At 42.5% G+C, this 11,469-nt stretch overlaps 1 protein-coding gene across 3 annotated transcripts in view; it reads left to right on the top strand.

Moving 5' to 3' along the window:
- Positions 1 to 10,620: 10,620 nt before the first annotated feature.
- Positions 10,621 to 11,469, top strand: part of Naip (NLR family apoptosis inhibitory protein) — a 39,762-nt gene continuing 38,913 nt past the window's right edge. For all 3 annotated transcript variants that reach the window (XM_023703787.1, XM_023703768.1, XM_004623197.2), the window contains exon 1: positions 10,621 to 10,707. The gene's annotated coding sequence lies outside the window, so the exon portion shown is untranslated. The remainder of the gene's footprint in view (positions 10,708 to 11,469) is intronic.

Raw genomic sequence — 11,469 nt, 5'->3', positions numbered from 1 at the left:
ATTATGTGTAAATTATTTGTAATGATGAAATTGATGTGATAATGTCCTTGTTTTATAATTGAAATAAATTGATGTTTGTGATTTATTTTAATTTAGTATAAGAAGACATTAAGAGCACATTGTAAGATGAAAATTAAGCAGTGGTTATGAAATGATATGCTGCTGTCTCCTCCAGACTGTTCTTTTTGGACTTAAAATACTTGGAATTCAGTTCTAAAATGAATATATCTAGTTATGTGACTGTGACCACACACACAAGGCTGCCACGCCACCCTTTGTCCCAGTTCACCAGACAGGGATTAAAGGGAGCCAGGCCTAGAGCAGGGTGTGTCACATGCTCCTGATGGGGTCACTTAGCTGTGTGGCTGATACTTTCCCTCGATGTGGTCACAAGGCCGCAAGGCTTTGGCAACACTGGGATTCCAATACACTGGGCAAAGAGCTTGGCTTCTTTCTTTTTCTTTTCTTTTCTTTTTTTTTTTTTTGACTTCTTTCATGGTGCTGCACTGATTGCTTTTAAAATACCTGGCCTGATGGAATATGTCAAATGCCAGCACTTTGATTGGTTGTTACCTGAGTCTGGCTTCTTGTATAGTTCAGGCAAATAAAGCCAAAGTTGAGATGTCTTACTCTTTGAACCTCACTGAGCATTTCATTATCCTCTTCCACTTTCTTTCTCTGGGACATTGGGGAAACTTAAGTGGGAAGGTCTGTTTTTAGGGCCCGGGGAGCTATGTTGTTGGTGGAGCTCTTCAAGGTGTGCCCTGTTGTGAGAGGGAATAAAGCTTCCGTTCTATAACGAAGGTGTGTGCTATATATTTATATCTGTAAACGTCAGTCACTCAAGATTGAGTTTCACTGTGATGTTTATGATCTTATAAAAATTCTTAGTGAAGGACATTATCCGTATGGATGATGTAATTCTACCCTAGAGATTTTATTCAGTAAATCTTGGCTGAAGCCTAGAAATTTACATTTTTTTATTTTTTGTTTGTTTTTGCGGTACCGGGAATTGAACACAGGACTTTGCACTTGCCAGGCAAGTGCTTATTCTACTGAGCTATTTCTCCAGCCCCACATTTTTTAATACACATACATGGTAACAATAACAAAAGTAATAGATGTTACTGTTAGTATTCTTATTTCAGTGGTTTTATTGTTTTGTTTTTTGAGACAGGGTCTCACTTTGCAATTCAGTCTAGCCTCAAACTCACAGCGATCCTCCTCCTCCCTCAGCCTTAGAGCTGGAGTTTCAGGTGTGCTACCACATCTGGCTGACCCTGTGGTTCTTTGTGTGGAAACAAATTATAGTTACCAGTAACTTGGTAGCAGCTTTCTCCCTTCTCTGTCAAGAGGCAGCAGTGATGAGCATGCAGTACCTTTCATGTTGTGCAAACCTACTGCCTCTCTCTACTAGCTTAGAGGCAAGACCTTGATGGTTACCTCTGGAACTATTGTAGAGACTCATCTTACAGCTTTTAATTATTTCCCCAAGTAGCATTTGCATGTTTGATGAAGTTAAGATGAATTCTGATTATGCCAAAGGAGGACCTTTGCTTTCTATAATACAGAGGAAAACCCTGGGTTGTTGAAGATTCCAGAAAGGGGAGCTAGGATTGTAGCTCAGGGGTAGAGTGCTTGCCTAGCAAGTGTAAGTCCCTATGTCTAGTGATGAGCACTGGGGAAAAAAATTGCAGAGGGCTGTGGAGATAGCTTGGCCATCTAAGTGCCTGTCTTAGAAGCACAAAGACCAAAGTTTGATCCCTGGTTTTGCATGCCATACTGGCCCCTGAACCAGGGGCCCTGGATGCACTGTGCAGTCACTGAAACTGAGCATGGTGGTGCACCCCTATAGTCCCAATGCTGGGAAGGCTTAGATAGGAGGATCTCTTACCAGTCCGAGCTGTATAGTGCGACCGTGTGTCAAATAAATAAATTTTTTTTAAAAATTGCAGAAATACACCTATAATATTCAACAACGGAACTTAAAAAAAAATTGGGGTATAACTATGAATGTCCATTTTGTATCTGTGTATTCAAAGTGGTTGGGATAGATATATAGTTACATTCTCTTAATGAATAGAATGATTTTTTCTAATGGTGTTTGTAAGTAGGATCACAAGTCTGCATCTTTTACAGCAATTAACCACTAAGAAGAATATATGCAGTGTATTATTTGTTGAAACTGTACTTTCGATTTGATTTGAAACTGTCTCATTGCTATATGTTTATCAATAAAACTTTGAAAAGAAAAAAAAATAAAAAAAAATTGCAGAAATAGAAATGGTAAGACAGTTCTGGCCTTTAGTTTCTTTGTTGAAATTTCTCAGTATATTAATATACTTTAAGTACTTTCAAATAGGTACATTTTTACTTTGTATTCTGTATATATGTGTGTGTGTGCGCACGCGCACACTTACTAGGGATTGAACTAGTGCCTTTGCACCAAGTTATATTCTCAACCCTTTTTTATTTTTTATTTACTTTTCGAGTCAGGGTCTCACCATCTTGCCTATGTTGGACTCAGACTTGCAATCTTTTACCTCCTTAGCCTGTCAGACTGCTAGGATTCCATGTGTGCATTATCACCCTCAGCTTTATGTTCTTATTTATTTTTGTGGGTGGGGGGCAGCTCAGCCCGCCTGGGGGCGGGGCTGACTGGCGTGTGATGCTGGGAGATTGAACCGCGGTCCATGTGCATTGCTAAGCTTGTTCTAAGTAGGTGCTTTAGACCACTGAGCCATCTCACCAGCCCCTTCATGTTCTTTATTCAGTCTCAGGATCCTACCTCCTTCTGTCACCCACGAGTCATTGCTTGCAGTTTGCCTGTGAGGTGTGTCATCCAGCCCTTTGGTTCCTGCTCAAGTAGTCAGATGCACTCGGTGGTGTGATATTCCATCCACTTTGGATGATGAAAGGGACAACTCAGGTTAAATAGAAATGGTTACTTCCTTTTGGAATCCAGGCCAGGATGCTAAGCTGAGTTAGCACCATCAGAGAAGGAGGGAGGGCACATCTTTGGACAAAGAGGCAGTCGGGAATCTGAGGAGACATTAAAAGTTTGTGTAGTGGGTGCAGTGGTGCACACCTCTAATCCTAGCATGGAGGAGGCTGAGGCAGGAGGATCACTGTAAATTCAAGGCCAGCTAGGATTACATAGTGAGTTCAAGGTCTGCAAGCACTACATAGCAAGAACCTGTTTCAAAAAGGGTTCAGTTGACTAAGAAAAAAAAGGACTAAAATTACCAATATCAGTAATGAAAGAGGAGGCATTACTCTGAACCTTATAATTTACATATTCACCCCTATACAGAGCCCTTCCTGGTCTTTGCAGTTCAGAAGTTTATATTGTAATCCTATGGAAAAGTTACTGGAATTCGAGTGAGGTAATGCCAGTGTACTACTTCCAGTGCAAGCTATAATGAGAATAAAGACACTAAGGTGTATTTGTAGTCACGGGCCATCATGCAGTCCTGAGTCCAGCTAGGGTGGCTAACCGGAACAGAGGCCCTGACCCAGGGCTGACCAGGTTTTATTAATTCATAAAGGGGGGAGTACCTCAGAGAGATGTGACTGAGAATGGCGGGAAGTAGGTGAGTGCCCTGAGCTGGGCTGGGTAGGAGGCCCGAAGTCACCTCTGCACTAGCAGAGAGAGGATTTGCAGAAGGGGTGAGCTGCATGTCATTGTGCGAGTTAGTAGCTCATGTTTTGGGGTCTGGTGCTTCAGCGCTGGTGTGTAATGTTTGATGCCCCGGGAGTCACAGCCTCTTATCTGGAGGCAACAGCTCTGACCCGGGCTCTGCCTACCCCCAGGGGCTCACACCCACTCTTGGGGAACTGTGGGGCGGGGCAACAGTGTGCCATCACTTCCCTTCAAAGATTACACATCTGCACCTGGGCTGGCTCACTTTGCTTTGCTTGAAGCCAATTGAGAGCAATAAGGAAAAGTCCTAGGCAGCTAGGTACACATCAGTACCTGGAAACAGGGCCGGGTTTGGCCAAAGTGAGATAATTTCACTTCTTTCAAGGAGCTGTCCAGGTGGTCCTCCACAGACCTCAAGAAATCTCTCTCTCTCTCTCTCTCTCTCTCTCTCTCTCTCTTTCTCTCTGTGGAAGGTAAAAAAAATAAAGTGCTTGCAAGGTAAGCACTTATTCTGCTGAGCTATCTCCCCAGCCCAGAAATTTCTTACCTCTTTACACTCATTCCTTATTGATTCCATTTCATAGTACCCCCTTATACTTTTCTTTAGTTTGGTAAGTTTTGTTAGTTACAACTCAATTTTTTTGTTTTGTTTTGTTTTTTGTTTAAGAAATGAAAGCCTAAAAAACAAAAAGAAATGAAAGCTTAACATGTTGAAACAGGTCATCCGGGCTGCTGCTGCCCAGAGGGGAAGTCGGAAGGCGCTGTGGGAACTCTGGAAGATTACTCAATGCTTTGTACCAGCCTTGTCTCTGGCTGTGTGTGACTTCCTCTCCTGCTTCCGTTACTGTCAGCAGGTTCCTAACATGAAATTTCATGAATGTTGAGAAAGAAGTGGCACAACCAGCCCTGGAAGTGGGTTGGTGCAGTCCTAAGGCTTTCAGGAAGGGGAAGGGTTGAGAAGAAAAGGAAAGAAGCGTGAGTCTCAAGAGTGAGAAGCTGTCGCATTTCTGGGAAGTGGTGTGCTAATGCCCCGGTACCTCTCTGGGCCCCAGGTTGTTTGCATGTTGTCTGATTTTGTTCTGGGAAAGAGGTTACTGGACGGGCTGAAGACTCTTCTGGGGTCTTTACTTCACGTGACCGATTGCTCTTAGAGTCACACTGAGGCCAAATCCTGAAAGCAATGCATGATTCCATCATGAATGTCTTGGTCATGCAGCAGACTTCATACGGCAGCTGTGTATCTGCCAAGTCCTAAGCGTCACAGAATAAACCCTGGAAAGAGTTCACAGTTACATGTGAGCTGCTAGTATGAAAAGCAGCAGACATAAAGAGGTCCATGTGAGCTGGGCTGGTGGCAGCTGCCTGTAACCCCAGAACTCTGGAGGCTCGGGCAAGAGGCTTGCAAATTTGAGCCCAGCCTGGACAACACAATAAGATGGTCTTAAAACATTTAAAAAAAAACACCCCACTGATATAGCTCCGTGTGAAGGCCTTTTATTCTATCCCCAGCACTGGAAAAACCAAAATAAGTGCTAGCAGCATGTCAGGGTTGAAGGGCGACCATCAGTCAAGCTCGGTTGCAGCTCACATATCTAAGGGGTCAAGCAGAAGGCAGACACAAACTGGGGGCAAGTTGACACAGGGGTGACCTCTAGGAAACAACTGCCCCATCTAAAGAAGACTGCTTCTGACATGTTGAGGGTCAGGGGAGGAGGGGGTATATCCTTTTGTACTTATTAAATTTTATACAGAATGTGTGGTACCTAGTCTGCAAAATAAAAAACAAAGTTCTTAACCATTATTCAGCCCCAGCATATTCATTTGTTGAGGGAAAGTAGGCCCTCCAGTGCCATATATTTTGATATATAAATGAAACTTTAAAGTCCCCATTCTGTAAGACAAAAATAAAACACAATTCTTTGGAAGAAAAGGAGAGATTTTTAAAGTATCTCTGTAATCAGTGATTTTAAATATGTTGCTTGGGCCAGAGGCCTCTAGGATTGCATTAAAAATGCAAACTTGAGCCGAGCACAGGGGCACATGCCTGTAATCCCAGCACTTGGGAAGATGAGGCAGAAGGGTCTCAGTGAGGGTGAGGCCAGCCTGCTACATAGCAAGACCCTGTCTCAGAAGACAAAAGAAAAATAAAAACACCTGAGGCCCCCTCTCCCCATGAACCTGTTGAATTAAACTCTGGAATGGGCTTGGCAATCTATACTTCAGTAAATCATCCAGGTTATGATAAATGCTGTTAAGAACAGCATCATCATTTCACAGAGGTCCTTAGTAACCTAAAGCAGATCTTTTAAGAGGCTGAGACAGAAGGATCTCTTGAGCCCACAAGTTCAAGACCCACCTGGGCAGTATAGGGGGACCCTGTCTCAAAACAAAACAGCAAAATGAAACAACCAGATCTGGTTGCTGAAATTCTACTGAACCTCTAAGGCAGTCCATTTAATTTTACTGGAAAAAAGCCTAAATATGGAATCTTTTTTAAATTTTATTAGCTTGTGTATGTACTTAGAGTTCTTAAGACTTCAATATTATTTTAATTAACATAGATTAGAATGCACCTGTTTTTAGCGACCATTGGGCATACCCACATGATGCCCACATGAGTCAGGAAATGGAACATCATTGCCTTAGCAGGGCTCCCCACAGTCAGGACGCCCAAACCTTTAGCACCAGCTAGCATTCGTCTCTTCTTTATCTCTGTGGACTTGTTTTCCTGTTAGATAGGATTTCTTATAAATTAAACTATACGGTGGCTTCATGTTGCTGCATGTATCAGTATTTCCTGTTTACTGCCTATGTTCCACAGATTGGTTTTTATTCCTGGTGGACATTGGGATTGTCTCTGGCTTTTTTGATTGTTATGAATAAAGAACATTCCTGTATGCATTTTCGTGTGTCCATGTTTTCATTTTTCTTGGCTAAATATGAAGGGATTTGATAGATTGAGTGATGAATATGTAATTCACATGACACTGCTAAACTTATTTCTCCAGAGAAACTGTATTAGGGTGCTGAACCTGATGGTGCATGCCTGTAGTCATGGCACTCAGGCAGCTGAGGCAGGAGAATCACACTGCAAGTTCAAGGCCAGCCTGAACAACAGAGCAAAAGCCTGTCTCAAAAAAAAAAAAAAAAAAAAAAAAAAGGAAGAAAGAACATCATACTACACTCTACAATGTTTGAGTGTCTAGTTGCTCTGTATTAATGATAAAATTGTTAATATTTAGATCCTCTCTAGTGAGTGAGTGAACAGGAGAGGAGGAGGGCGCCCTGGGTGAAGGCACTGCGGCCACCATTATCCTCCTCTTCTCTGCTACACTGAGCTCTGTGTCCTGCCTGATCCCACTTGTTTGTGGTGTGCAGATTGTTGTGTCCATTTAATACAAGAGAATGGAAACTGAGCAGCCAGAGGAAACCTTCCCCAACCCTGAAACCATGGTGAATTTGGTAAATGTCCTGCGGAAGATATGGAAAAGAAGCCAGTGTTTAAAAGATCTAGAAACACCGATGAGATGGTTGAATTACAAATTCTCCTTCAGAGCAAGAATGCTGGGGCAGGGCCAGGGAGATGGCTCCGTGGAATAAGTGCTTCCCTGGCAAGCATAAGGGTCTGAGTTCAATCCCTGGTTCAACCAAAAAAAAAAAAAAAGAATGCTGGGGCAGTGATTGGAAAAGGAGGCAAGAGCATTAAGGCTCTCCACTGGCATACAGACTACAATGCTAGTGTTTCAGTCCCAGACAGCAGTGGCCCCAAGTGCATATTAAGTATCAGGGCTGATATTGAAACAGTGGGAGAAATTCTGAAGAAAATCATCCCTACCTTGGAAGAGGGCCTGCAGTTGCCATCACCCACTGCAACCAGCCAGTTCCCCCTCAAATCTGATGCTGTGGAATGCTTACATTACCAACACCATAAAGGAAGTGACTTTGACTGCGAGTTGAGACTGCTAATTCATCAAAGTCTGGCAGGAGGAATTATTGGGGTCAAAGGTGCTAAAATCAAAGAACTTTGAGAGAACACTCAGACAACAATCAAACTTTTCCAAGAATGCTGCCTTCAAGGGGCTGGGGAGATGGCTCAGTGGAATAAGTGCTTCCCTGGCAAGCACAAGGGCCAGAGTTCAATCCCTGATTCTGAAAAAAAAAAAAAAAAATCCTGTCTTCATTCCACTGACAGAGTTGTTCTTGTTGGAGGAAAGCCTGACGAGGTTGTAGAGTGCATAAAGATCATCCTTGATCTTATATCTGAGTCTCCCATCAAAGGACGTGCACAGCCTTATGATCCCAATTTTTATGATGAAACTTACAATTATGGTGGTTTTACCATGTCTGATGACCGCTGTGAACAGCCTGTAGGATTTCCTATGTGGAGGAAAGGTGGTTTTGACAGAATGCCTCCTGGTCTAGGTGGGCATCCCATGCCTTCCTCTAGAAGAGATTATGATGACATGAGCCCTCATTGAGTATCACCACCACCTCCTCCTGGTCGAGGTGGTCGAGGTGGTAGCAGAGCTCAGAATCTTCCTCTTCCACCACCACCTAGAGGAGAAGATCTAATGACCTATGATAGAAGCCTGAAGACTGCTATGATGGCATGGTTGGTTTCAGTGCTGATGAAACTTGGGACTCTGCAATAGATACATGGAGCCCATCAGAATGGCAGATGGCATATGAACCACAGAGTGGCTCTGGATATTGGTTATTCCTATGCAGGCAGTCATGGCTCATATGGGGATCTTGGTGGACCTATTAATTACTACACAAGTAACTATTCCAAAGATTTGACTGGATCTATTATCGGCAAAGGTGGTCAGTGGGATACACAAATCTGTCATGAATTGGGAGCTTCTATCAAAATTGATGAGCCTTTAGAAGGATCCAAAAATAGGGTCATAGGGTACCTGCCCCTTAGCTCAGCTCTTTAAGTGGCTGCTTCAACAAAGCAGTCAGCCTCAGGTTGCTGTGGTTCGATCCCCACAACTCAAGCCCCCCAAACCTGCCCTGAAGGCATTCGGAGCAAAAATCGGATCATTACCATTACAAGAACACAGGACCAGATACAGAATGCGCGGTATTTGCTGCAGAACAGTGTGAAGCAGTATTCTGGAAGGTTTTTCTAAGACTAGTGAACTTTTTTTTTAAAAAAAAAAAAAATATATATGTGCTTTTGTTTAGAAAGCCAACATTCCTCTGCTCACTTTGTAGCCCAGGACGGTCTCAAACTCACAATGATCCTCCTGCCTCAGCCCCCTGAGTGCTGGGATTGCAGGCAAATGCCACCACACCCAGCAAGGATCACTACACACTTGAGGAAATCTGGTAATGTGAAAAATACACATCAAGGTAAGTGGTAATAATCATGGAAGAAATAGATGACTCAGCAAACAGAAGATCTTAAACAGTAGTATTATATAAGACATTCAAGAAGTTTCATTGGGTAAAAAGAGATTAGATGTCAAAATATGGAACAGAAAACAAGAACTGGGGGCCTGCCCCGTAGCTCAGTTCTTTAAGTGGCTGCTTCAACAAAGCAGTCAGGCTCCGGTTGCTTTGGTTCAATCCCCACAACACAAGACAGCCAGCCATGCCTTGAAGGCATTCCGGAAAAAAAAAAAAGAAAGAAAGAAAGAAAGAAAACAAGAACTGTGGGAATTTGCTGAAATTTTTACGTATTAGACAGCTGGAACATGAAATCCAGAAAGTAGAACAAAAACACTAAGAATACATGTGAGAAAAAAAGGATAAGAAAATTAAATTCCCACTTAGCAAATGAGGATACTGCCCCTAAAGAAGGAAAGTGAAGTGGTAGAAGGTAACTTGGGAGGCTGAGGCAGAAGGATCTCTATAAGGTCTCAACACCCCTCCATTGTGATGTGAGACCAGCCTAAACAATATAAGACCTTGTCTCAAACAAGACAAAACAAAAACCCTATACCTAGACACAGTATTTAGAGATTTTATAACTCCAAGGATAAAAACAAAGATTCTAAAAGATACCAGAATAGAAACTTATCATCATCAAAGAAAAAGACACCCGCAGCACAACAATCTTCACCTTCTTAGAATAAAATAGAATCCACCACAAAAAAAAAAAAAGTAAATATACTTCAGGGAAAGAAAAACTTGTATAACTATTTTAACACTAAATGTATTAAGACATCATTGATAGGTACTTGTCGCAGCTGAGAAACAGGAAAAAGGAAGAAAGGAAAGGGGCTTTATTTTCTTTGAGGACTTGGGAGAGAATGTGGGGAGGGTGAGGAATTCTCTCGATTGGAACAAAGGGAGGCTGAGGCTTCTATGGCCTTTACTGGGGCTGGGGTTTGGAGGAGATGTTTTGGTGTACCTGAGGGAGCTGATTGGGGGTCTTCCCTGAGGTGGCGGGAAGGGTGCAAGTAAATTATGTTCTGGGCTAAGTTGGAGAAGAAGGGGGAGGTGGTCTTGGGGAAGATGGGCTCTGTTTTAAGGGCATCAACCATATTGGATGACCACCATAATGATTTCAGCAATTCATGCTAGAGCTAGAACCTATCCATCATGAGATTAATACAAGTTACCTTTTTGCCTTTGGCCTCCACCATTACCAGAGGGGCTTAGTTGGTGGTCATTCGCTCCTGGACATTTCTTAGCACAGTGAACTGCTGTGGAGGTAACCTGGGTCTCTGAGACTGCTGCACATGCATTTTCAGTTTCTTCTTGAAGGGCCGGCAGTGCAGTGGGTTTTCTGCACTATATGACATCCTCTAGGGTCTGTCACAGGAGAGCGCACCATCTGTGGAGAGAACAGCATGCTATTTTTCTTTTCCTGGAGTGGCTGTACATATGTACTTCACGTTGCGACACTTGGCCGGCTTCATTATTCCTTTTGAGTCGGCCCTGTTTACCCACTGTCCCAGCGCCCTTACCAGTAACTTCTCTAATGTGTTCTCACTTTCAGTTCCTCAGATAAAACTCTGCTTCTTATTACAGGAGAAGCACAGAGTGTCTGCACTCTCCTTTCTCTGGCCAGCACTCTCCTCCCACGGACTGGGACCCGGGGACATTCTGCGGTAAGAACTCTTCTTCCTTATCACCCCCAGTGGCCTCCTCCAGCTTCTGCTCTTTTTAAATTTTTTTTTAGGAGGTTGTTGTTTAATTTCTGTTGTTTATGGTATTTTTGTAGTTTCTTTTGTCAATGATTTCCAGTTTTATTGCACTGTGGTCATATAGTATGCATGGGATGATTTCAATTGCTTTGCATTTACTTAGGAGTGCTTTATTTGTCTATTTTGGAGACTGTCCCATGTGCAGCTGAGAAGAATGTATATTCTGTTGTTGCTGGGTGAAACACTATATAAAGTCTACCAAGTCTATTTCTGCACAAGTTTGGTTTAGTTCTGTAAGCTCTTTGCTGATTTTTTGCCTAGTTGATCTATCTCTTTGTGACAGTGGAGTGTTAACATCCCCTATTACTATTGTATTATTGGTCGTTTGATTTTTCTTGTCTGTTAAACTTTGTCTTATATAGGTGGGTGCTTCTATGTTGGGCGCATATATATTTATAATTTTTTCTCTTCCTCTTGCAGTTTTCCCTTAACAAGTATGCAGTGACCTTCTTTATCTCTTTGATTTTTGGTTTCAAGTTAATATTGCCAGCAACCAGGATAGCTACTCCTGCTTTATTCTGATTTTCTGTGGCATGGAGGGTTGTTTGCTATCCTTTGACTTTTAGTCTGTGAATTTCCTTTTGAGTTAAATGTGTTTCTTACATGCAGCACATTGTTGGATTTGGTTTTATTTATTTATTTATTTATTTATTTATTTATTTATTT

This window comes from Octodon degus, unplaced genomic scaffold (assembly GCF_000260255.1).
Source record: "Octodon degus isolate 3935 unplaced genomic scaffold, OctDeg1.0 scaffold00001, whole genome shotgun sequence".
NCBI classification, from domain to species: Eukaryota; Metazoa; Chordata; class Mammalia; order Rodentia; family Octodontidae; genus Octodon; species Octodon degus.
Note: the sequence above shows the minus strand (reverse complement) of the source record. Positions and strands in the feature narration are given on the sequence as shown.